General features: G+C 44.0%; 1 long non-coding RNA gene across 1 annotated transcript; it reads right to left on the bottom strand.

The window, feature by feature from the left end:
- Positions 1-2,830: 2,830 nt before the first annotated feature.
- LOC144106882 (uncharacterized) lies at positions 2,831-15,809 on the bottom strand. The gene is made up of 8 exons (XR_013309150.1): positions 15,603-15,809; positions 15,125-15,195; positions 11,471-11,577; positions 11,161-11,341; positions 8,740-8,854; positions 8,342-8,497; positions 4,529-4,636; positions 2,831-2,848 (listed from the first exon to the last, which is right to left on the bottom strand). It is a non-coding gene; the product is annotated as an uncharacterized LOC144106882 (long non-coding RNA).
- Between the last annotated feature and the right edge of the window lie 10,041 nt (positions 15,810-25,850).

Raw genomic sequence — 25,850 nt, 5'->3', positions numbered from 1 at the left:
CTGTCTCACGATTTCTAAATTGCGATCGATTTTTGGGAATGAAGCGCTTCCTTAAACCGAACGCTTTCTTTTCAGACTCGCTTGACTCGGAACTCAGCTTTCTCCGTGTTGCATATTCGTCCGCTAGTTCTGCAGCTTTCTCCACTGTGCTCATATTTTCTCTGTCTTGCACCCATAACTTAACGGCCTCAGGGATACTGTTATAGAACTGCTCGAGGCCTACACATTCGACAACCTTATCTTTGGTGTCATATGCCTCCGCGCCCTTCAACCACTCTGTAAGGTTGGCCTTCAAACTGAATGCGAATTCTGCATAGCTCTCGCTACTTTTCTTGCTGGCACCTCTGAACCGCTGTCGGAATTCTTCCGCCGAAAGTCGGTACTTTCTTAGCAAACTCGCTTTCATCTTCCCGTAGTCATCGGCATCTTTCGCATTAAGCCTCGCGACTATAGTGGCCGCCTCACAGGGCAACACCATTAGTAGCTTTTGTGGCCATGTCTCCTTAGCGTAACCCCGTTTCTCAAACGTCCTCTCGAAATTCACGAGGTAATTACCAAGATCCTCGCCAATCTTATACGGCTGCATCAATCTGTCCATATGAAACGATTCGGCCTGACTCGCTCTCTCTAGGGTCGCCCCTCTCGAATTCTCATATTCCAGTTTCTTTTATTCATGCGCAAGCTGCAACCTTCTGAGCTCCCGTTCCTCTTGCTCGGCCGCTAGCCGTTGCTTTCGCTCCGCTTTGAGGAGTTCCCACGTATTGCTAGCTGTTTCTTCCTCGGCGGTTTCCAAAAGCAATGTGCAAATGTCTGACTTTTTCATCTTCTCCTCTACCTCTACACCCAACTCTTCGGATAGTGACACCAAATCTGCCCTTAGCAACTTCATTAGATCCATGTTTGCTGTTCTGAGCCTTGACTTTGCTGAACTGTTTACGTGAGCTACACACACTCGTCTCACTGATCAACTTCCCACGATTCCCAGCAGTTCAAAGTTTTAACCGAAATAATTGAAGCCTGGCGAATCTCAAGCAAAGTTCAAGCACTCACCCACAAAAGCAACACCACGCCGCATGGTCGATCCAACCGCTGCCAACCAGTTGTTAGATGCGGGCCCCTGGTTCGCCTGTGCCGTCTCTCGCCAAGGTCGGTGTCCCCGGGTTCCGGATCGGGAGACTGCTGTTGTGGGGGTGACGAAGAGATGAGAGGGGCTCCGAGGTGAAGAAGAGACTGAAAGGGTTTATTTACATTTTTACAAAGTTCGAAAGAGTGAAACGGGAGCTGGCGAACACACGCCAGATCGCTGCTTAAATAGGGTCCCCTGTCCACAGGTCCTTAGTTGGGGAATCTAGTTCATTAAAAATGCGTCGAATCACTGTGATTTAGATCACGTGTCCAGTCTTGCGGGTCCGCCTTCCAGGACGCCCCCAGCCACACACTCTTGCCACTTCTGGTAGATTATGGTCCGCGCTGTCCAGTCTTCACTGATGAATAGCCCGAAGGGGGTCCCATGGCAACGTCGAAGGTCAGTCACCTGCACTTCACAGCGGTAGCGTGGGAACGAAGGTTGCCACCGCAGTTTGCAGAAGCTTTCACGTGGAGCGTGGGACCTAAAGGTTGCCACTGCAGTTTGCAGAAGGTTCCACGTATAAGGAAAAGCACAGTCTAAGACGAAGTTGTTTTCGAAGCACGAGGATTCCGGCGACGTTGGCTTAGTCAAACCCGGCCGCATTTGCCACGGCTCATTTGCAGTCCCGCCGCTCGCCGGCTCCCCCGTCGTCCCCTCCGGGAGAAACATGTCCCGGGCGGGTCCGACGTTGAGAACAAAAGACAGGTTCACCAAAGCCGTTCTCAGACAGCGGAGGGCCGTTTCATTCCGTAAACAGCGGGGGCGGGGGGGAAGGACCCTTGTAGACGCCACCACCTGCACTCGTGGCGCTGCAACCACATCGACGGCCCTTTGAAGCATCTGTCGATTGATGATTCCCAGTGGCTTGAATATTCTTGGCATGTTGGCGCCTCCAAACGTAACAGCCCCTGGGTCACGTGACCTTGCGGCGACATCAAAACCTGCCCACCAGATAGTGAGAAAACTGCCCACGGTGGCAGGTGGCAGTTAAATTAATTGCTCACTCGAGAATAGCAACCTCGGCCGCACAAGACCCACCGGTGGCAGCACCTGCCATCGCAGGGCCGTGGGACATCTCTTACCCGCTGCAGCACTGCGCCAGGAGGGGCACGAGGACTTCCATTCCACGGATCTATGAATGGAGAGTAGAGGATGGCCTTCTGCACACTGTAAAAAAAAATGCTCCGCAGTACAGAGAAACCCGCTGGTAATGCGTTGCCGGAGGGTTTTCCGCAACATGAGGTACGGACTAAATGTCAGAAACAGAGACTCCGTATGACGACTGTCACATTCTTGGTAACGGAAAGTTACGCCATGCTATGCACGAGACCGAAATCGTTTTTTCACAACGAATGCTTATGTTTTGTTCTTATTGAAGTTTCCGCAATGTGTATGCATACGTCCTCCGTTTACTCGGAAGTCATTTCATCTAGAGCGGAAATTATCTGTATTGTAATTATGTACTTTCTGTAGTACATGAACATGCGTCTTCGTATAGCTTCTGCCCGCAATGTTCACTGCAGATATAGCCGTCCAGGTGCCGAAGAAATAAGTATTATGTACAAGGCTTTCCTTTACGCATATTATGTAGTGCATACGTACAAAGAATGCAGCTTAGAATGAAAGAGTGGTAAGTGTTTGGGTGAGTACAAGTACATACGTTTTATTTTCATGGAAAACTACACACATTGTACATCTGCACATTGCTGTCGGATCCATCTGAAAAGCATAAAAAAAATCCTTTTAGTGGTCACACAACACCAAATATAAATTTCAGAAATACATTTCAACCATCCGCTATTGAACAATCGGCTTTCGTAGAAGCTTTCAAAAGCCATTCACCGAGAACCAACCCGTTATAATTTATTGCCCAAAATTCATTTCTCATAACAGTAAACAGTAAAAACCACAGGTCCAGAAAGAAGCAGGCAAAATGCGCTTTCCCGGGCGGCACTGTGCGCATGAAAGTCTTTACAGCTGCTTATCATTTCGTGCAAATAGAAAGTAGCTCAGGATGGGGGCCAGATGCAATTCAATGCAGGTGCCTTTCTGTACATAGTACTAAATGCACAACTTAGTGAGCAAGGAACATTGGTAACATCTGAAAAAGGTGGGAGACGCTTGCCGAATTTATCGTCCATCCAATTTGTTATAGGCAAGACAAGACGAAGTGAAAGTCCCCGGGCATGCCCGTTGCGGCAGATTATGACGCTTTTTATTATGGCATTCCAATATCTCTGCAGTGTGCCTCACAAAGAACGGATGCTCAAGTTTCAAAAAAAGGGCTCTTGGCAGAAATTTAACCAAAGGCCGTTGCCATGTGAACCTTTTTAAAATGATGACCCAGAAAGACGAAGTGTCCTCATGTGTCTGATGCAAAATAAGGATGAAGGCATGAGTCTTTCTGCTTTTTGAACAGCTGTGATAAGTTTTTTACTGGTACTGTTTGGTGCGGCTTCAGTCTCCTTCTTGACATTTTGTGAAATAATTATATATCTGCGAAAGATCTCGCTAGCAAACATTTTGGCACTAATGGAGAAGCAAAAAGACCCATGTCCTAGGCCTTTTTTTGTGACACTAAAGGAAGGCTTGCCTTTTAGAGTCATTGATTACGAAGAGGTCCATGTGGCAACAAACTTTGAGAGAATTTCTTCAAGGGCTCTTTGTTCTCATGAGGTGCCCTGTAGATATACCACAACACCTCAGTGAGCTGTTACCAGCCCTGTGAGTTCACTGTCACTTGACATCAAGGGTATGTACTTTTCCTCGCCACATGCAGCAATGATGTATATGTCAAGAGAAAGCATAAAAGATTTCTAAGTGCAATTTTAGATTGCTTGCGGAGGAAAGCACAAGAGTGGCCATGCTCAGCTGTTACCTTTGCTTCTTGCTCGAGTTCTACAGTGAGTACTACGTAATGACAGGTGTCTGCATCAACTCATATTTAACACCCGTCCTGTGCGACCTCCATCTTGCTCTACATGACAGGCAACTTTATAACACCCTTCATGCAAAGAGTGTCATCAGGGTCGGTGTGTCCTGTCAGTTTCCTGGTCCTGTGGTTTGTGCTGTGTTTTCTACTCTTAAATTATTTACTGCCGTCATTCTCCACTCCATGAAGCCTGAATGTGCTACACTGGGCTGCTCCACGCGTTGTGGAGCAGCCCAGTGGCCATTTTATTTTCATACGTCGGAGGCACTCAGCTCGAAAGCCATGCTTACTATATTCAGCAGACAAGGGTACATGTGAGACACATCATTAATAACTAATTCTCACAGTGGTATCTGGTGCAAGAATATCTAAATACTACTCAATTTTTGCTTAAGCTTTCAGATACGCTCTTAGATTGAAAACATAATTTGGCTACATTAGCAGAAGCACAGCACCAAGGTACTCACCAGTTACCTGAAGCACTGTACGCAAGTTCTCGTGCCATCATGAATACAGCACACTGTCCACGTCTTCATAATGCCATGTCACTCCAGCACTTCGGTAGCAAAATTTTCCTTAAAAAAAAGTAGTTTTGTTTATGTTAGACTGGTCATATTTAATTTTACTATATACTATGTACTTCTCATTGTACTGCCCCAGACTAAAAAATACCAATGATCACGCTTTGAATTATGTCATATGTGATCACCAATATGTTCTTAGAAATTCTGATTGAAATAAATCTGACAAAATATTATTTCAGAAAATGTGGCACAAGGAAGGACGCTAGCTAGATAACCTGGACGAATGTTTTCAGTTGCATGCAGCCACCAGCACCATTGCACACAAAATGTACAATAAAGTGGGTTTTACCTTTCCGAATAGAATTTAATGCTGCAAACATTTAAGTAAAAAAATTTCAACCTTCCATTCCGCATAAAGGAAAGAAAATTCCTCTCATTTTTTCACAAGCCTCTGCAAGTACACAATTCAGTGAATCTACTCTACAAGTACTTGAATCTATCAGCACGAGACAGGGACGAGAAAAGAAACAAAACAGGCACTGACTCGCAACTGAAGTTTATTGAAGTGAACAGAGTATATACAGAAAAGCCACACGCCACAAACTACACAATTACACATAAGCCACATCACAACATAAGTAAAAGATTGCCCTTAACATTCCTCTCGTCTAGACAGTCCAACCCGCTGCATGTTAACGCTATGGGCAGCACACTCACACATTCGTCACCGAGTCATAAGATGTGTCTAGCCTCGATAATTTTCTGGTTAATCTGCTGTGAACGTAGTGCCAAAATGCGTGTTGCCGAAAGGAATGGCTAGCAGCCTTCACATCCCTTGTAATATGCAGATAAGTTGCAACCCCTACCAATATCCAAATACCTCTCATGCTCCTGTAGTCTTACATTGATACATTCCAGTTTCACCAACATAAACCCAACCACATGGTAATGGTATGCAATGCATGCAATGGTTGCAAGGCACATATATGTTGCCACGTTTCACTCGACACATGTGCTTTTCCCTAACGAAATTCACAAAATTATTAACAATTTTACAGATTGTAGACAACTTATTAGGGGCCGAACACACCATTTTTACGTCATACCTTCTGGCCACAGTTTTCAAATTTTGCAACAATCTGCAACAACACAGTCAGTCTTTTGGCATCTCACTGGCTGGCCCCAGCCTGATCATGCCAGTCCCTGCGAAGGGGTTTCAGCTTTTAACATGCTAAAGGGAAGAATGGCACAGCATCAAGTAACGAGGAAAGCAGGACAGCACACCCACACACAAGTGCCAACCCTGGAGCAGATACAAAATCCAAGAGCGCGTGCTTGACATTCAGCGTTGACAGTCAAGGAAACGAGGAAACACGGATTTGAACGCTAAAGATTGAACGAGCCCGATCCTTGGCTGCCAACGCTGAATGTCAAGTACACGCTCTTAGATTCTGCATCCGCTCCAAGGATGGCACTTGTGCATCGGTGTGCTCTCCTGTTGTCCTCGTTACTTGATGCTGCGCCATTCTTATCTTTAGCATGTCAGACCAACTTGCCCAATCTTATATGCTCAGCTTTAACGATTTATCGCACGCTTCTGCAATAGCATGGTTGGGAAATCATGCTTTCATTAGCCTTAAAATCTTCTCTTGGAAACCAGTTGTCACGCTGTAAAAGCATGGCTTCACCAATACCGAGCCTAGACTTGACGACGCAATGCTATCTTTCACTAGCTTAGAATCGTTCGACCAACAGTCAAGTAGGTGCTTAACACACCTGGGTGAATATCGCTAGCACACATCGCGTGTGCAGAACATCAAGGTAAGGTTCAGAAACCGCAGCTCTTTTTGTTGGGACATTTTCTCCAAGGTAAACTTAAGACAAAGGCCTTGCTCCTTAAACAAGTTCACAATATGTACAGGTCCCACACTATCACAACCTTTGTAAAAGACCAGAAAATCATAGACGTAGCGAAAGATTTCCCCCAGCCCATGCAATTTCTTGGCAATCATTCCTTCCACCCTGCTTAAGAGAATATTGCTTAGCACAGGGGCAACCTTCGAATCGATACATTTAGCAGACTTTTGAACATATGCCGCACTGCCATACTCCACAAACATGCTCTTCACTTCAAATAAAAGGAGGCAAGTGCCAAAAAAGACATGTTACACACCCATTCCTAAACACGAGCTCATCGTTGTGCTCCGATATACACATTCATAAGCTTTTCACAAGATCTTCATACGGGATAGAATAAAATAGTTGTACATCGACACTAATCACAAGACAATCCGCTGGATTGTCATTCTTAAGATACTCAACCACACTGCGAATTGAGTACAAGAAATGGATCTTCAAGATGCAAAGTAGACAGATGCTTTTGCAAATAACCAGAGATAATTTTGCATGAATCCTTTTCTGAAACTTATCTGAAGAGCATGTTATTGAATAGCATTTATTTGAAGAGCATGTTTGTAGAGTAGTGCAGTGCGGTATGTGTTCTAAAGTCTCGAATATGTAGTGGTTCAAAGGTTGACCTTGTGCTAAGCAATATTTTCTTGAGTAGGGTGGATAGAATAATTGTCTAGAATGTGCATGGGCTGGGGGAAAAATCTTTTGCTATGTCGATGATTTTCTGGTCTTTTATAAAGGTTGTGATAGTTCGGGACCTGTACATCTTCTCAAGTTGCTTAAGGAGCAAGGCCTTTATCTCAGGTTTACCTTGGAGCAAATGTCCCAAGAAAAAGAGCTGTGGTTTCTGGACCTTACCTTGATGTTCAGCACACTTCATGTGTGCTGGCGAGTGTTAAGCTGCTACCTGGCTACATGTCGACCATTCCAAGCACGTGAAAGATAGCATTGCACTTTCTAGCGCGGGCTCAGAATTGATGAAATTATGCTTTCACAGCATGACGACTAGTTTCCAAGAGCAGATTTTAAGGTTAACGAACGCAGGATTTCCAAACCTTGTTACTGCAAGAGCATATGATAAATTGTTAAAGAAGCTGAGACAGTTTTGCGGCGACCGGCACAATCTGGCTGGGGCCAGCCAGCGAGATGCCAAAAGACCAGTTGTGTTACCGTATGTACATAAATTGTCGCAAAATTTGAAAAATGTGGCCAGAAGGTATGATGTAAAAGTGGCTTTCTCGGCCCCTAATACGTTGTCTAAAGCATGTAAAATTTTAAGAATAATTCTGTGAATGTGGCTCGAGAAAAGTACACGTGTAGAGTGAAATGTATATGTACCTTGTAAAATGAATGTGGTATCAAATATTATTATCTTGTAGTCTGGTTTACGTAGGTGCAACTGGAAGGTGTATGAATGTAAGACTACAGGAACACAAGAGGGTAGGGGCTTGGCTAGGTGGTTGGGGTAACTCTGCTGTACACTGCACGGGATGTGAAGTCTGCTACCCTTTCCTTTTGGCAACACGCATTTTGGCAGTAAATTCAGAGAGATTAAATGGGAGATTATCGAGGCTAGACACATCTTATGACTCCGTGAAGAATGTGTGTTTTGTCTATCGTGTTAACACACAATGAGTTGGACTACCTCGATCAGGGAAATGTTGAGGGCGATTTTTGACTCATGTTGTCCTGTATGCTTATCTGTAACTACATGGTTTATGGTATTGCTTGGCTTTTTATATATTCCCTGTTCACGCCAATAAACTATAGTCGCGAGTCAGCACCTGTATTGTCTCCTTTCTCATCCCTGTCTTTCGCGCTGGTGGATTCACCGCAATGGCTCACCTCTGCAGAAATCCAAGGCATGACATTTTCCTCTTCACCCTCGTGGTTCAGCGCATAATACGGCAAAGGCTTTTCAATTCCAAGGAAAGTTCATGGCTCCATTGAACACTGCCTCCTGCTTACAAGACACAGAGCAGCAATCATTGTAGATTCTACCTGTGACACAAAGAGCAAAGTTTTAGTTTGAGTGGACTAAACTAGGAAAGCAGCACAATATATCTATAGCCAAATAACTGAACTGAAAGAAATAGAGGGTAGTGTAATAGTGAACACACTGATATATTGCAAGTGAGATATATGCTTAATATATTGCAATATTCAACACTGCTACCATTGCCTTAGCCAACTACTTCATAAATAACAATAAATGCAGTATCACAAAAATACTGATAACGTACTATGTGCTAATAGTAGCAGTGCAGGTTCCATGAACAAAAAAGGGCCCAGTGCTGACTGTCGTTCCCACAGCAGCCTTGTGACCAATGGCCGGTGTAAAGGAAAGAGGAGGAATGACTGAAAAGAAAAAGAGCAAGGGGGAAGGAAAATAGGTATAGAAGGGCTTAGGATATCATAGGCAAATAAGGTTGTTTAGACAGTGAGCACAAAATAAACATTACCACACAAGTAAAGACATACAAGACCAAACATATATATCATTATGCAGAGTGGCAAACTTGATGCCATTTAGCCCAAAATATGTTTTCAATAAAGTGATTATAATTATTAACAGAACAACTGACCGAGTGAAACCATAACAGGGATGAACAAGGAAGTTGTTAATATTCTGGCAGAAATTAAAAGAAGAAAATGGATCTGGCCAGGGCATACAATGCAGAGAATGAATCACCAATGGTATCTTAGGGCAACATAATGAATTTGATGGATTTTAATGGCACAAGGGCATCTGTGGCCAAAGAGTGCCTTAGCACAAGTTAATTTCGTATACTCAAGGTGAAATCAGAGACCCATTTCCAAAGCATTTCATTCCAGATAAGCTGAGCACCACGCCAGGAAACAGCTTGTGCATTGTATCGCAACAAAATGAATTTCACCCTAAGGAAAATATAGCAGGAGATAGCTGATTATAAGCTCACTAGATAAGATTAGGTGATTTCTGATAGTGTGGCATGTAGCTGGTGCAAGACACAGATAATTAAACTGGAAAATGCCATTGTCCTGAGGTGAATGTAAACTAAGCAATGAGGATAATGAAATTCGCTACACTAGAGCTGTTAAGAATCAGCTCAAGTTCCATGCTTCAAGATGATGCAAGTTTGCTCAGTGAAAAAAAATCATAAGTTCACCCAAGAATTGGTATCTTGGCGGTATCAGGCTGCAGGTGCAGTTGAATTAATCCTGCCTCACAGAAGAGCTACATAGAGCACAAAACATTTTAGGCCAGTCCTACACTGACAGCTGTTAATAACTATTTTAAAACTGTTTTTCATTGCACAAACAATAATACGAAGTTTGTGTTGGTCATGTGATTATGTTACTGAGGCTCTCCTAAAAATTCTAGCCAGAGCTAAAATACAAGCTGTCTCAACTAAGTTTTTATATCAACAATGAGAACATAAACACATGCAGATTATTCAAGTAGAAGTATTATTCTTCATGATGTGCCCTACAAATTTTAAATTATACTGAAAAGTAATAGAGTGGAGTGCTTGTGCCAAAAATACTAAACCTCAACAACAAAGAGAACACAAGATAAAGGCAACAACATATTGCCCAAAATTTAAATGTTTGACAGAACAAATTTGAAAAGAAAACCTCTCCACAACTGGAACAAAACAGCACACATTTGAAAATTGTTTCATCCAAATCCCGTCTGGTGCTCCAGCACTCTTCAGCCAGCATGTCATGAAATGTACCATAGTTCTGGTAGCTGTAAAGAGTATACAGCTGATCCGGCATTTTGATATGTGAACAGTAACCCTCAATGACCACCAGGCTGAATACTTTCAAGAGGCTGTTCTAGTAACAAGACTGCAGTGAAACACTTAGCAAGTTATGCGGGCGTAATAATGCAAACCGTTAATCTGAGAGTTCGCTACCACGCAACTCTGTAGTAACTCCTAAAGTGTTGCAATCGAATGAAAAAAGGACTGCCTATTATATAAACAAAAGTCAAGAGGCTGCAATGCAAGGCCACGACAGAAGTGCTGCAATACAGCAATAGTGATACAATGTACACTTTAAGCAACACAATGAAACATGATCTTTTATCCTTAATTATCAGAATTTAAATATTTGTTTTCCTTGCTCTCTTGCAAAATTAAGTTTAGATCATGAAAGCGCTCGAAAAGACAAGGATACACAAAGAGATTTCCACACAGTGCGCTTACTTCCAGTGTCTTTTTGAGCACATCCACTATCTAAACATGGTAACCCAACTAGTTTAAACGCTGTTGTTATTCAAAATTAAGCCTTTCACAAAGTGGGAGCCCCTTTCCCCATACAAGGTGCACCATAACTAATCCAACACTTTTTTCATGATATGTTTTCTCTGAGAACAAACACTGTTTGAAGATTTTGCAATAGTACTTGTCTTTTCGATTCTACGAATGTATCATGCAAGTGTTCAATGAAATGACCATCTGCCTATCTTGATCATTGCTCAAAATCAGGGTATAATGCACCATGAAGGGCAGGCTCTGCTTGATTTTTATGTTTTCCTAACGAAGCATGTATGTGCAACCCTTCTGCTGGCTTGTATGCAGCAGGTTTGTCTAGCTAGGCGAACTGTGGTTTTGCTATAAAGATGAAATGGTACTTTGGAAGTGAATGGTTTTCTAAAATGCATTTAACATACATACCGGGGCTTTAACAGCGCCTGGTGTAAGCAACATCAGTGGGGGGACTGCAGGAGTGGTCTAGTGGTCCGAGCATCTGCCTCGCAAGTGGTAGGTGTGGAGTTCGATCCCCAGTGCCATCGGGTAACCAGCGGTGATACAATGGGTCATTTCAATGGCCAGTTTAAAACTTGAAATAACCATGCTGCAATATATACAAAAAATGATTTGTGTGCTCTCTCTTACATGACATAGTTAATCATATCATAGTGTTGGTAGTACACAAAATGCATGTGTGGAACATATACATGCACTGTTTTTGTTCACATCTTACCTGCTATGTGCTGTTATGGCATGTTATGTGCTGGGAAAGCAACAGGTAGTGAGCAATGTTGTGTTGCAGCCTTTCTTCTGATGGAATTTGAATCATGTGAGGTGCAGCTGAAAGAAATTGTTTCATACATAAGTATATTTCATGTAACACAACAAAAAATGCACAGCCCCATCATGAGTTGTGGTTTAAACTAACAGCGAGCTTTTTACTACTCTATTTAACATATGATGCAAGTCAGTGATGCTGGAGGCACAAAACTAAATACTGTGAGGTAACAAGAGCTAATATGGACAATCATGCCTTTAAGAGATATTGTCAATATATATTTTCCTGAATGAACAAAAGTTATCCTTAGAAGCATTCAGAGGAAGATAATTTTGCTAAATGCCTTTTGCCAGAATAGGTTTTTTATGAACCAGTTGCAAATGAAAAGAATAACTTTAAGACCATGCTATGCATGGTCTAACGCCAAAGTAGTTGCATACAAGCAGTATACTATGCCCCTAGTTTTATGGTGGGCCTGTACTGCACAATTTTCATGCAAGGTAGTGGAAAGTATGTGCCATGAAACAGACCTCTGCTTGCTGAAACTGGCAAATAAGTACTGGGTTTTTAAGGCAGGAAAAAAGTTACATAGTTCCTTCTGCAGGTTTTGAACTTCAGGTTAGTTATTTGAAAAATATCAATCCCTGAACTGCAATGATTGAAGTTTTTAGCAAATAACATTTCCATTGTAACAGTGGAAACGCTCTTTTATTTGAGGAACGACTTTTCAAAAGCCTGCGTTTCATGGTGGCTGTCAAGTAGCCCTGATAAAGAGAAACCAGTCACGACACACAACCAAGCCCCCGTAGCACATTTTCAACTATACCCTCATGATATAGCTTTAAAGTAAGTGTTAAGCAATACAAATACAAATCCCTTGATTTCCTTCATGATTTATCACTGGTGTATACATACAAAGATAACCGTACAAGATGTGGAGTGCATGGTACAGAGAGAGTAGGCAGATGGTTTCTTGACACTCAAAAAGTGAACAAGGGAAGGAAAAATCTCAGGGTGCTTGCCGTTTCGACAAGACAACTTGTTTTCGTCTGGGATCAACATATACAGAGGAAACTTAGAATCAAGTACAGGGTTGTCCACTCTTAGTGCGAACACGCGAGCACATGGCTGTGCTCTTTGGGCCACTGTGTCTGACATTGCCACACATCGAAGTGTAACATGACACGAAGCACCACATCCAGGTGCATCTCCTCTTGCGCCATTTTGCAGCGATGAGTGGCTGCGCCGCACACAGTGGACCTCTAAAGAGTGCGGCCATGGGCTCACATGTTTGCACTAAATGTGGCCAGCTCTGTACATTCTGGAATTGGCATAATTATTTGAAAAGGCCTTGCACATGGTCAGAGGTTTCCCAACCCACATTTTCCCCCTCCTTTCCTGCTTTCTTTAATTTATCATTATACTTTAACCTTATGCCCTGCACCTCCTGACATCACTTCTCGGAACCTTGGCTGCCATACTCCTCCCCCTCCCCCTTCTTTTTGCCTTTTCTCCGAACCTGCCCTCATTTTTTCTTTTTACTTCAAATTATTTTGCCCCCCCACCCCCCCTGGTATTTTATTTTTCCATGCTCCTTAATTCCTTTATCCTAGTTTTTCAGGAAAAGGCAGCCAGCCATACCAAGCCACCTGTTGTGGCTGGACATAGCCATTCAAGCCCACTATCCACACTCCATACCCCGAGATTCGTTTCTACTGAATTGGGCTTTTTTGTTTTCACAGTTTTGCAGGTCAACCGGTTAATCTTCTTTAGCAGCTATCATGCCTGGTCAAGGTTCATGCTCCCCATCGTAACGCCCTTCCCATATCGCACCCTCGTTCCACACAACAGGCCTTTCGCCTCGAAGTGAAAACCTTATTTAAACCCCACCAATGATGAACACTTTGCCAGACAAAGACAAGTCCTCTTGTCGAAACGTCGGCAAGCACCCTGAGGCTTTTCCCTTCCTTATTCAGTTTGTGAGATACCAGGGACAGGTGTTCAAGCAGCCATACCACACTAATACCCCTGTCACACGGGCAACGCAAAGGCCTTTGAGAATCATATCCAAAGGCGTAAGGAGTGCAGCTACCCGGTACAAATGTTGCGCCTTTGTCGCTAAGGGCCTTGGAGGCCGAAGGACCTTCGGAGCCCGAAGACGCGGCATTCGAGAAGCTGTGATCGCAGTACCATTCAAAGTCAAAAAGTAAAAGCAATAAAAAAAATACATAAGCTAATAATGTTTGAAAACATTTTTTTTCAAATACGAAAGGTGTGTCTGGCTTTGGTTTTTGTACGGGTGTTTATGTTTTATGTTCAAATTTCAAGACAGTGAAAGTGTTGCGGCAACACCGAGAGCCCATGGAGGCCAAGGCAATACACGTACAAAACCTGCTCCTGCTGATGAGAGTAGCTGTTGCAGTACTTTTAAGGAAGCAATCAGAATAAAAAATTGTCAAAGCTCAACGAATGAAAAGTTTACACCACTTTAATTTTAGAACACTCACTTCAGCCACCTCGAGTATAGCAGCGGGTGCTAAGCCTGAACGACTTTCACCTTTGGGCTGCACCGTGTAGCTGCATCGCTGCTCCTTTAAGCTTTCGCTCCTTTGGTGAAAAATGGTGCCTTTGCTGGAAAGGCCTTCGAGGAATGCCATGTGACAGGGGTATAAAGCACATTTTTTACTGACATGAAAGACTCAGTGCCTTTAGTTCTGACAACATTCTGAATCATGCTTTGGTGGCTTAGCATATCAGAATACTGGACATGACAAAATCAGCTAATTAGTGAGGGCTATTATTTGCTATAGGTAAAATTATAACATTCTCCTAAAATAATGAAAAGAAACCACCAGCACTGACATCAATGTACAATTTGGCTGTAAGATACTGACATGACAATCTAGTTAAACGTAAATTCTCTTTTCGCAGTTCAAAACTGCATGTATTATTTCTAGAAAGCGCGAAAACAGAAGCTCATACATAGTGCCAAAGAAAAGAGTGCATAATAGTACCACTTATGAGGTGTTTATCGGCAACTGCAATGAGCAAGGCTATGTTAATGGCAATCCAGAGTTATTATGTGTCTTACGAGCGCATGCACTTGGGAGGTGATAGCAGCTGTGGACGCAGCTGTCCATCGCAGTTTTCAGTCTGTCGAGATAACACATGGGGTAAGGTATTCCCTGTTTTGCTGCCGAAGGCAAAACCGTCAGCGAGTGGAGTTGCCTTGCTATTCACTGTCAATATCTACTACTCAATTTAAAGGAAACTAGGGCATAAAACATACAGCATTTCATATTATGCTTTGGCCAAATGCAGTGAGAATGAAACAGACTAGAGACTTGTCTTATGGCGTTTGCACTCTTTACTTTGCACCAGAGGAAAATAAATTTATGTACAGTTGACCTACTGCTTGCCACAGTCCTAGAAGAAATGAATCCAGGTCTCAGAAATTCTACCGAGAGAATACTGATGCTGCATGTGCATTTCTCTGAACTGTTCTGAAATATGCAGAAGTTACCAATTTTTTTACTACCTGATTACATACTGTAATCTTTGCAAGGAATATGAGGTTAACGGACTGGGAAAAAATGTCAGGAATGGTACCTTTGGTACTGGGCACTTGGACAAACAAATGACCCACTGGGCGTCCCCAGGAGCTCTGCTACCAGGCACCCCTGGCAACAGTAGTCAATTTTCCAGATCCAAAGGAGCCATGCGAATGATTGCCGAAAAGTCAAGTTTAAGGACAGCAGATGCATGAACACAAAACAGTTTTCCAACTTTGTTTCAGTGTGATAAATGGTTTCAAATGTCTAGACTATATCTGGTAGTGCACAAATTATCAGAACACCATCTCCCGCTCAGAATCATCTCAAAACACATTCGACACGCAGTACCAACATGGGCAGTTCGTGCTTAATTGAATCCAAAAGTTTACGCTGATCGACCAATATTACTCTAAATAGAGACAGAAAGCGCATGCACGTTGTACTGATGTTATCGTGAACATAACATGCGACGAGACGCAGGGCTACAATACAAACAAAAAACCGCTTTCAAAATTTGAGAACAAAAGGCTCACCTTCTCACAAGTTCGCCAAACCGGAGACGTTGCCGAGTGGCTGCCGCCAAAGTCACTCGCAATGCACAGAAACAATAAAAATGCAGTGCCGCTGACTTTCCTTGAGCAATTCCAGTCGACTGAACTTCCAACTGTTCGCACCGACTACCTCTGCAAGCATGTCTAAAAGTTAGCGGCGCAGCCGCGCCATTTGCAATTTACGGAGCAACACGGGAAATTCATAGCCAGTGTTGCCAGATGGCGCGAAGTGCCGTAGCCACAGTATAGGAAAATTGTAGCCCAAAAATAGCCAACCGCACAACCAGGCCACGAGAGTTAGTAGCCAAACTGTAGCCATTATGACCCATCGGAAAGTGAGAGGATGTTTTTTTATTTGCAACTAAAAATTCGAACAGAAAACAATAAACTTGTGACTAAAAATACCTACGGTTGACTAGACCAAGTGATGCAGCAGAAAGCGAAACATCGCATTTGTAAAAAAAAAAAGGAGTTGACTAGGCTATAAAAATCTTACCCGCGTTGACACATGGCTACTCAAGGAACATGTTTCAGATTACCGCACGCCAGTTTATGCCCTTCATTCATTCACATTACTACTCGTACATGACAGCACTCCTAAACTTCTCCAAGAAACGCGGGCTTGGTCCAAAATTGTTGCAGCACCCGTACTCCTTTAAGCATGCTTAATTTTTTTCGGTGGTCTGTTTTAGTTATGGTGACCAGACTGAAAACTCTCTCTACAGTGGCGTTTGACACTGGCAAGCACAGAAGTGCGAAGGCAACTGCCGTCAAGTTAGGAAAGAGAGGTTCGCCTGCACTGTTAGTGAGTTTCGTGACCGCTCGCCAGAATTCACTCACATTGTCACGCATTGCGAGAGACGGGAGCATCGACTGCAAAGTTCCGTACTCGTTTTTAAGGGTTGATGTGCTACTCGGTGCTGCAACAATGGAAATGACTCTGTGAAATGTACGAAACGGCGTGTCACGAATGCATCTGGGCCTCAACAGTTTGAAGTTCTGCAGTAGCTCTAGGTTGTCAGGCAGCCTTTTTAGCAGTGATTTGATACACTCCACAAGGTACACACGACAGCGGTCCAGCATCTGATCCTTCTCGCCGTCTGAAAGCGAGCTCTTGTGAAAGGCGTCAGAGAAAACGGTTCCGTAGTTACACGCGCACGTACGTGTAGCAAGTGCTTTTCCCACTCTGCAGTTGGACAAGCTGCTCCTTCAGGACCACTCTAAACAGCATCGACCTGACATGCATATCTAAATCTTCAAAAAGCTTAACTGGATCAGGATTTTCCGATTGAAATAGCCTATTGACTCTGTCGAATTCCGAGATGATGGGCTGAATGAAAAGCATGTACATATAATTGTTTTCGTCTTGAAACATCTCGTGCAGTAGTCGTGCTGTATAACACCGCTCTGTGCTTTGAGCTAGCTGAAAATGCAACCGCAGCTCTGTCCACTGGTCGATAATGCGATTCACAGCTGTAGCAACACTCAGGCACCTCGTGTTCGCTATGCTGACCAACCTGATCGGGTCAGTCTCATTGGTAGCAGAGTAGTTAAGGCGATACTGCTCTCGTCGTTTTGGTGAATTTGGTGAACATGAAAACCAATTATAGCACCCCCACACAAGAAACTCAATGTTAGCAGGAAGAGCAGCGGTTGCTTCACTGCAGGATAAGTGGAGGGAATGGCAAGTACACTTCACAAGAATCAGTTTTGGGTTTTCCTCTTTTAGCAGAGAATATAACGAGTGGTGCCGGCCGCACATCACATTGGCACCGTCCGTACCAATGCCAACACATTTTGTTAAATCTAGGTTGCATAACTCAAGGAAAGATTTGAGTTCTGCAAACATGCCGTTAGCAGACGCATCAGTGATAGGAATCAGTCCCAAAAACCTGGTTTGAAAATCATCTGCTTTCATAGAAAAGTACCGAACGACAACGCCCATCTCTTTTTCGCATGAAATGTCCGTGCTCTCGTCGATGATAAGTGAGTAGGGCTGCTCTCTGATGTCTTCAAGTAGCATCTCGCGGAAGGTAGGTCCAAGAACCTTTGAGACCAGAGCCATGCACTTGGTGCGTACTAGCGTTACTCCGACCGCGACATTTGACTCGGGAAACGTACTCGCCAACAGCGGAGCCAAGTGATCCGCAGAGCACAGCGAGCTATGCACGGCGACATGCACTGCCAGGCGCAGCTCTGCAATCTTCAGCTGAGTTGATGTTGGCTTCGAAGGCCCGGGCTTGAAGTGCGACTCAATGGGCCTGGTTACTGCCGCAAGCTTCATCGATTTCATGTTTTGAATGTGCTTGTGCCTCGTAACATGGACCTTGAGGTCCTGCACGTGTGGCCTCAGCTTGCACTTGCATGCTTTGCAGCATACCATGTCAATGGCATCTCCGTTGCCCTCCTGCCTCGAAGGCATGATCCAGTCTATTTAAAAAAATAGTAAACTGTGAATTTATGCCATAAATCTGTCGTAGACTATAAATCAGCTAATAGCAGATACCTACCTTTGAAATCTGGGTTCTGCTCCCATTCTGGTATTTCCTTGGGTATTTCGCCCACTTCCCCATTGTAAACAGGTGAAGAGTCGAGACAAACACACAGAGCGAGCACAACAGCAGCAGCTTTCAAGCATGCATGGTTTCACTCTAGGCACTATAGTTTCACTTTCAGGCAAGCGAGCCGGAGAGCGGCTTTGGCTAAAGGTGCCGTACGCAGAATCCCTAGCCAAAAAATGCCGCGACAGTCACCACGGAAACACGCCACGTAGACGGAAGCAAAGAATGCAAGCAAACCGCGAAAAAGCTGCAGCAGCTACTAACCAAACGTAGCGCACTTCCTAAAACACGTTTTTTTGCCATTCAAATTTTCTGGGAGCATATAGCCCAAATATAGCCGCAACGCCAAATTATCTAAAAAGCAGCCAGGAAATATTTTAAGTAGCCAAATTTGGCTATAAATAGCCCAATCTGGCAACACTGTTCATAGCGCCATTCGCGTATTCGCGCTCAAGCTCACGTCGCTGATGTCGCAAAGGCGCACAACGGCAAAAACATATAAGATGTATTTAATTTTATGGTAGCTTTTTTAGCTGACAACCTGAATCGTTTGATATATTGTTTTTTCTTTTCGTTGCATGAACGTTATTACCACCAGCGGCAGCGCAGCTTGGCCATGGCTAGCCATGGCGAAGTCGAAGCGCTAGCCGAGCCCGCAGTCGGAAACATGGGCGCAGTTAGCGCAGTGTGGAGTTGAATGAACAGGCGCTAAGGAATGGGTTTTTGTTCTTCCGTGTTCGCTGCGTGAGTCCTGCGCGTTGCGTGTCTTTAGTATGTGTGTGTGTGTATGTGTGTGGCCGGAACGCTGCATTGGAGTGTACATACAACAGCTCGCTGTCCCGTGCGGCATCGGTGCGTAGTAAAACGATCATGCAGAATGTGCGTTACAATGCCAGTGGCCCTGCACGAAAGAGGAGACTTGAAGCCGACGGAAAAGCTGCTCTCCCTCGTGGGACTGCAAGAATCTGGCGAGTAACAGGAGACGCGCGTTTCGGTGGATGATTCCGTTTACCACGCCAAAAAATTCAGCACTGGCCAACAGCAATGATTAACTGCTGCTGCATCATCACCTGTGTGATGTTTGTGACAAGCTTGTTGGATGTGAACGTGGCCATGAATGGTATTCGCCGAGCAGTGGCCCTCAGGGCGTGGCACCAGTGGATACCTGAAGACGATTACTGTTTGCCCGCGCCCTGGCGCCTCGCATTCAACCGAATGCTTTGGCGTTAATTATCTATATCTGAATTTCAAACGTAGTTGGACTCGCAAATATTACAGCGTACAAACGTACCGTCGGAAGAGCACCCTTTTTCATTTTTTTAGGGAGGGGGTAGGGGAATTACCGTCTGCTCAAATTTAATGTCACTAATATTTTGAGCTTATTTTCTAAACAGGTGCCGTGGTGGCACTGTAAGCAATGCATTTACTGGGCAGAAGTTTATTTTATGTTGTGTTGGCACAAGGTTAATGATTGTCATTGTACTGTGGTGCCATGTTCAAACAAAACACATAATTGTACACTCTCTTTGAAGAATGTTTAATGAGGTAATAAATTACTGAGCAGCGAGTATGCACTGTGGTAAATGCGACGAACGTTACTGAATTACTTCACACTTGTCATGTTCTATTGTCGTTAGTTATTACGTATGCCTTGGTGTCTGCTGCTTTCCAGTGTAGGGGTCGAGAGGCATGTCGAGCTCCACTTAGCAGCTTTTTTTCCTTCCACTCTCTACTGGCCAACGTGGTAAAATAAACTCAACATAATGCGTGATTGCTCAGACCTAGATTAGACTACCATTTCACTTATTTACTCTCAGGGCCAATTGGCATCGAAGAGAGGAGAGCAACTAACATAAATACATGTGTAGGCAGATTAATTAAAATGATTATACACAGCAGACTTGAAGGCATTGGATGCAGTGGTGGACATGACGAAGGCAGAGAAGATGTGACTGCTGGAAACGTAGAAAAGTGGAGATCTGCGTGAGTTTGTACGCGACTTAAGGTGAACGCTAGCAAAAAATTAAGAAGGCGCAGAAGACTGAGGCCAGAGTTAAAACTGTAGTTTAACAGAGGAAAGCACCTCCCAGCAAGCCAAAATGTCCACATGCAAGCAGTTGTGTGTACACAGAACATAGAAAATGAAACTCCTTTTTGAACAGAAGGAAAGCTAAGGCACATTGCTTATTGTGATGTTGCTTAAAAAGTTGGTGTCTAGTTGTTGCCCTTCATATCTGGTCCTTCCACACCCAGCAACTGAAATGCCATCAAAAAGGAGCATCTCCAATCACTCTAATTACATGGGAGGTACACATCGCCAGATGTCAGAGGCTTGGCGTCTCATCTTGCAGACTAGCTAGTTTGGCAGATTTAAACTTTACCGCATGTAAGAGGCATGCGGTAGCCTTGAAGGGGAGTATTTCATAAGTGTTACAGCATATTGTACAGTGCTGGCATGCTTCATTATTTACATCACAGTAATATGCTAGCACAGGCTGGAAAGTTTCTAAGTGAACAGAAAAAAACAATGTTCATGCCATATCTTAGCCACATTCTTAGTATTGTATAAAAAGTGCAAATAAGGAATTCCTCATTTTTTTGTCAGCTTTTTCTTTCTGTGCATTGATTTTTTGCAAGTTAGCTAGGTTCTACTGTCTTGTGTGCCTATCGGCTGGCCCCTTGTTTGTCAAAGGTACCGAGTACACAATGGGTCGTGTCAGTGCAAGCTAAGTAAACGATGGATAGAAAATTCGTGCTTTCAGAGTATTTCCAGAAAAAACTGCTATTATTTCCTACTCAGGATGGGGGAACAGCATCGATGGTGCACATCCTCCTTGTCACTGCAGCAATTATGGCTGCTCGCTGCTTTTTGGTGGCGTTTCATTTATCTGCAGGAAGAGCAGGCATGAATGGGCGGCAATAGGTACCTACTAAATTAAACATTGCATTGAGCAATATGTTGTTGTGTCGGTGCTTTTGTTATCCATGAAGGAGTTGGTGTTTTTGATTAATGGTTGTGTAGCAAAGATGTAACTGCTACATTGCACTGCATTCACAGATTTGTTTGCCCATGCTTTTGGTTTACTCAGTTGTTTATTTCCTTACCAAATGGCAGATGGAAATTCGGCTTTCAAATTGTGCACTTTCATCATGTTTGCAATGTACTTTCAGCTGGCGTTCAGTTTCACTTTGGAGAAGTTGTCCAACCATTGTCTGTGTCTAAATGTTTTCTAACAGTTGACCTCATTACGCAGCATTTCTCCAGGAAGCAAATGTTGCAGTAACATTTTTATTAAATGTTACTCTATCATGTGGCTAGCAATGTAGCGAAAAATATTTTCATCAAGTCAGCTTTTAACATTATAGCAAATTAAGGCCTTTGTTATTTAACGTTGCTCACAATTTGTACCAATCACTCAACCTTGAAGCAACGTAATGCGTTATCACCCATCCTCGGCTCTTCATTGTGTTAATCACATTAGACATGCTCACGGTCGTTCGCCATGCTAGTTTGCGGACATTGTTGGCTAAGAGTAAACCAGACAAATAAAAAATCGGATGTCATGTGATGCCTATAGTCCGCGGGCCAGCAGTTCATCGTGTAAAAGTGGCGTCACATAATAAGCATCTTCTGTTTTTGCTGCCTTTAAGCAAGTTATTAGTGCATTTGGTGCAACACATAGTCGATGGGGTCAACCGCCCTGTCGTGTTAAGTTTTGATCCCTTAAATTGAATGTTTAGTATTTTTCCCTGCAACGACTACAGAGGAACACGGACGTTTCCTTCAATACTGGACTGAATATACGGTCATTCCCTACGTTTCATTGAAAGCAGAAGCGGTTCTGTATTTAAAACGTACATAGTCTACGTTATAGGTACGGAATTTTTTTACAGTGCATATATGGGTAATAACCCACTCAAGCTGTCGCGTCATACTCTTAAGGCGGAGCTTGAGTGTCCCCTCTGATTTGAGACACTTCACTTCAAGCACAGAGTCTCTTTGAAAGCTCAGCGACTTCTTTTTACCCTTGAGCCACATCGCGTGGCAGTGTCGCTGCTCCTTTCAGATTCCGTTCCTTGCAATCCCTACCTCGTAATTCTAATTTTCTTCCAGCTCTTTCAAGTCCTCCAATGAGCTCACAGGCGTAAACACCAGCATCCAGTAGGAAGAAAGAGCAAGTGCTTAATTTCTTCGCAGCGTCATTGAAGCGATATACTTTTCACAAAACATGACAGGGGATCATCACGTGAACTATATTATTAATAAGCTACCAGGACAATCGGCATTATTCGCCGTCACTGCGGCTTTTTCCCTCCGTCTGTTAACATACTCATATATAATTCTTTATTTTCTTCTTTATTAAGTTACGTGTTTCTTGTGTGGTCAACAACAACAGTTAAAAATACTAGTAAACTTTCCGTCTTACAAAATAGAGCTTTACGCCTAGCCTGCAAAGTCCCTTATCGCTCTCACACTGCAGGTTTATTTAAGAAACACCATATAATTAAGGTTTCATGAATGTATGACTACAAGCTATGTGATTTGTATAGACACTGTTTACTAAAGAATAATGATGCCATAACAAGCTTAGAACGGCTAACGGAAAACTTCCCTATTTATAATGTTCGCCATCCCGAAGTGTGGTACGTCGCCAAATGCAGAACAAATTATGGACATCGAATGCTGAAATTTCTACTTCCCACCCCCCACCGCGGTGGCTCAGTGGTTACGGCGCTCTACTACTGATCCGGAGTTCCCGGGTTCAAACCCGACCGCGGCGGCTGCGTTTTTATGGAGGAAAAAAGCTAAGGCGCCCGTGTGCTGTGCGATGTCAGCGCACGTTAAAGATCCCCAGGTGGTCGAAATTATTCCGGAGCCCTCCACTACGGCACCTCTTTCTTCCTTTCTTCTTTCACTCCCTCCTTTGTCCCTTCCCTTACGGCGCGGTTCAGGTGTCCAACGATATATGAGACAGATACTGCGCCATTTCCTTTACTTAAAAACAAATTATTATTATCTACTTCCCACACTTCTAAATCACGTATTAAAAGAAACTAATATTGACATATTTGGTATATCACCAAAAGAACTGAGTGAAATGTTTGTATAATGATGACATAACTGACCTTTTTTTCTCTCTCTTTTCATGGTGCTTTCCTCTTCGAATGATGTTGCTTAACTCCTGTATGTGTTTTGTCCAAGTGTACTTCCTTAGCCGCACGCTTCTATGCTGCCCGTGTGGTAGGGGGGCAGAGCTTCTCAAGCTGTTTCTCACAGCTTTTACGTGCCCTCCTCGTAACCTTTTTTTGTTGCTGAATATTTTATTTGATTTGATGATAGTAGTGACTGCAAGAGATAATGATCCGAAGCACGCTGTATTCCAATATATCCCGGTGTAACAAACGTACCGTTGCCCGTGATGTCTCTGCTCTCCTTTTTATGAATCCTTGTGTTCGTGGTCGGTACTTCTCGGAATAAAACCTTCACCCGCGCTATTCGTGCCGGCATCGGGAATTGGGCGCCGAGAAAAGATCATTTTTCTTTTATATAATTATAATTCTTTAATTTCGTCTCACTCATTCCCAGCAGAAGAATGAGGAAAGGGCCAGGATTCCCTTGCATCAGATCAGAGTGAGGCGCGGTCGTGAAGCGATTCTACTGATTCCAAGGGACAGGGTCAGCGCGATCAGGCCACAGATGCTGACTCCGAATGCGAAGCACCTTGCTCTGAAGATAAAAATAAGATGGTAAAACCTGAGTCAAGTAATTTACGGTCACGCTTGGAGCCTTCCTTCGACCTGGCAAAGCTCGGTAATTACATCATTTCAAATTTTATAGCTTCGCTTTACTCTGGGACAGCCGAAGAGCTCTGCAAAAGGCACCAACTATATGAGCAGGCTGCAGGCGGTGGCTGGTTAGAACCAGAGAGGCATTCGGGATGCGCACCTCGGGCACCGTTGGTCTCTATTTCTAGAATGCCGTACATCAACGAGACGGGTCTGTAAGCTGCCCCTTCTAGTAGGGCTTAGGCCCACTAACTATGAAACTCGCGCAGTACGTTCTGCAGTCACGAAGTGGAGACCCAAGCAGCTTGTGGTGATCGCTGCTAGTCTTAGTTAAATGAGGCAGCTGGAATGCAACTATTACAGTTCTCGATTCCGCTGGTACAATCAATGGCGAGGAAATTGAAAATTGGTTGTATATAATATATAATATAATTGGTTTTTGGCGAAAGTAAAATGGCGCAGTATCTGTCTCATATATCGTTGTACACCGGCACCGCGCCGTAAGGGAAGGCATAAAGGAGGGAGTGAAAGAAGAGAGGAAGAAAGAGGTGCCGTAGTGGAGGGCTCCGGAATCATTTCGACCACCTGGGGATCTTTAACGTGCACTGACATCGCACAGCACACGGGTGCCTTAGCGGAAAATGGTTTTTTGGAGAAAGAAAATGGCGCACAGCACACGGGCGCCTTAGCGTTTTTCCTCCATAAAAAAAAAACGACCGCGGCGGCTGCGTTTTTATGGAGGAAAAACGCTAAGGCGCCCGTGTGCTGTGCGATGTCAGTGCACGTTAAAGATCCCCAGGTGGTCGAAATTATTCCGGAGCCCTCCACTACGGCACCTCTTTCTTCCTCTCTTCTTTCACTCCCTCCTTTATCCCTTCCCTTACGGCGCGGTTCAGGTGTCCAACGATATATGAGACAGATACTGCGCCATTTCCTTTCCCCAAAAAACAATTATTAATTGATTAAAGAAAATGACGCAATATTAGTCTCGCATATCGGCAGACACCTGAACCGGGCCGTAAAGGAAGGAATAAAGGAGAGAGTGAAAGAAGAAAGGAAGTAAGAGGTGCCGTAGTGGAGGTCTTCGGAATAAGTTAGACCACCTGGGGATCTTTAACGTGAACTGACATCGCACAGCATACGGGCGCCTTAGCGTTTCACCTGCATCGAAATGCAGCAGCCGCGGTCGGGACACCCGGGAACTCCGGATCAGTAGCCACCCGCCGTGGTGTCTCAGTGGTTAGCGCGCTCGACTACTGATCCGGAGATCCCGGGTTCGAACCTGACCGCGGCGGCTGCGTTTTTATGGAGGAAAAACGCTAAGGCGCCCGTGTGCTGTGCGATGTCAGTGCACGTTAAAGATCCCAAGGTGGTCGAAATTATTCCGGAGCCGTCCACTACGGCACCTCTTTCTTCATTTCCGCTTACACTCCCTCCTCTATCCCATCCCATTCGGCGCGGTTCAGGTGTGCAACGATATATGAGACAGATACTGCGCCATTTCCTTTCCCCCAAAACCAATCATTATTATTATTATTATTGTCAGTAGCCTAGCGCGCTAACCACTGAGACACCGCGGCGGAGTAAATGGCCAGTGCCAGCGTCCTTCCTTCTGTGCCTATGCGGCCCGTTCTTAAATTAGGTGATACGAAAGGCAATGGTGATACAAAAGTTGAAGGGAGGGGGGGGGCTTAACACATGTCATTTAAGTGCTTCTTGGTCCAGCTGGTCCGAAATACACTGAGAGGAGGGCCGTATTAAAGATGAGTCTGCGCTATACGGGCAGTTGTTTGACCCTAGAAGTTTTACTGGCTGAGACGAAACGATGGCCCTATGAGCGAGACCTGCCCCTAGTGTCATACCTAGTTGAAGTCAGCATTAA

This window comes from Amblyomma americanum, chromosome 10, assembly GCF_052857255.1.
Source record: "Amblyomma americanum isolate KBUSLIRL-KWMA chromosome 10, ASM5285725v1, whole genome shotgun sequence".
NCBI classification, from domain to species: Eukaryota; Metazoa; Arthropoda; class Arachnida; order Ixodida; family Ixodidae; genus Amblyomma; species Amblyomma americanum.
Note: the sequence above shows the minus strand (reverse complement) of the source record. Positions and strands in the feature narration are given on the sequence as shown.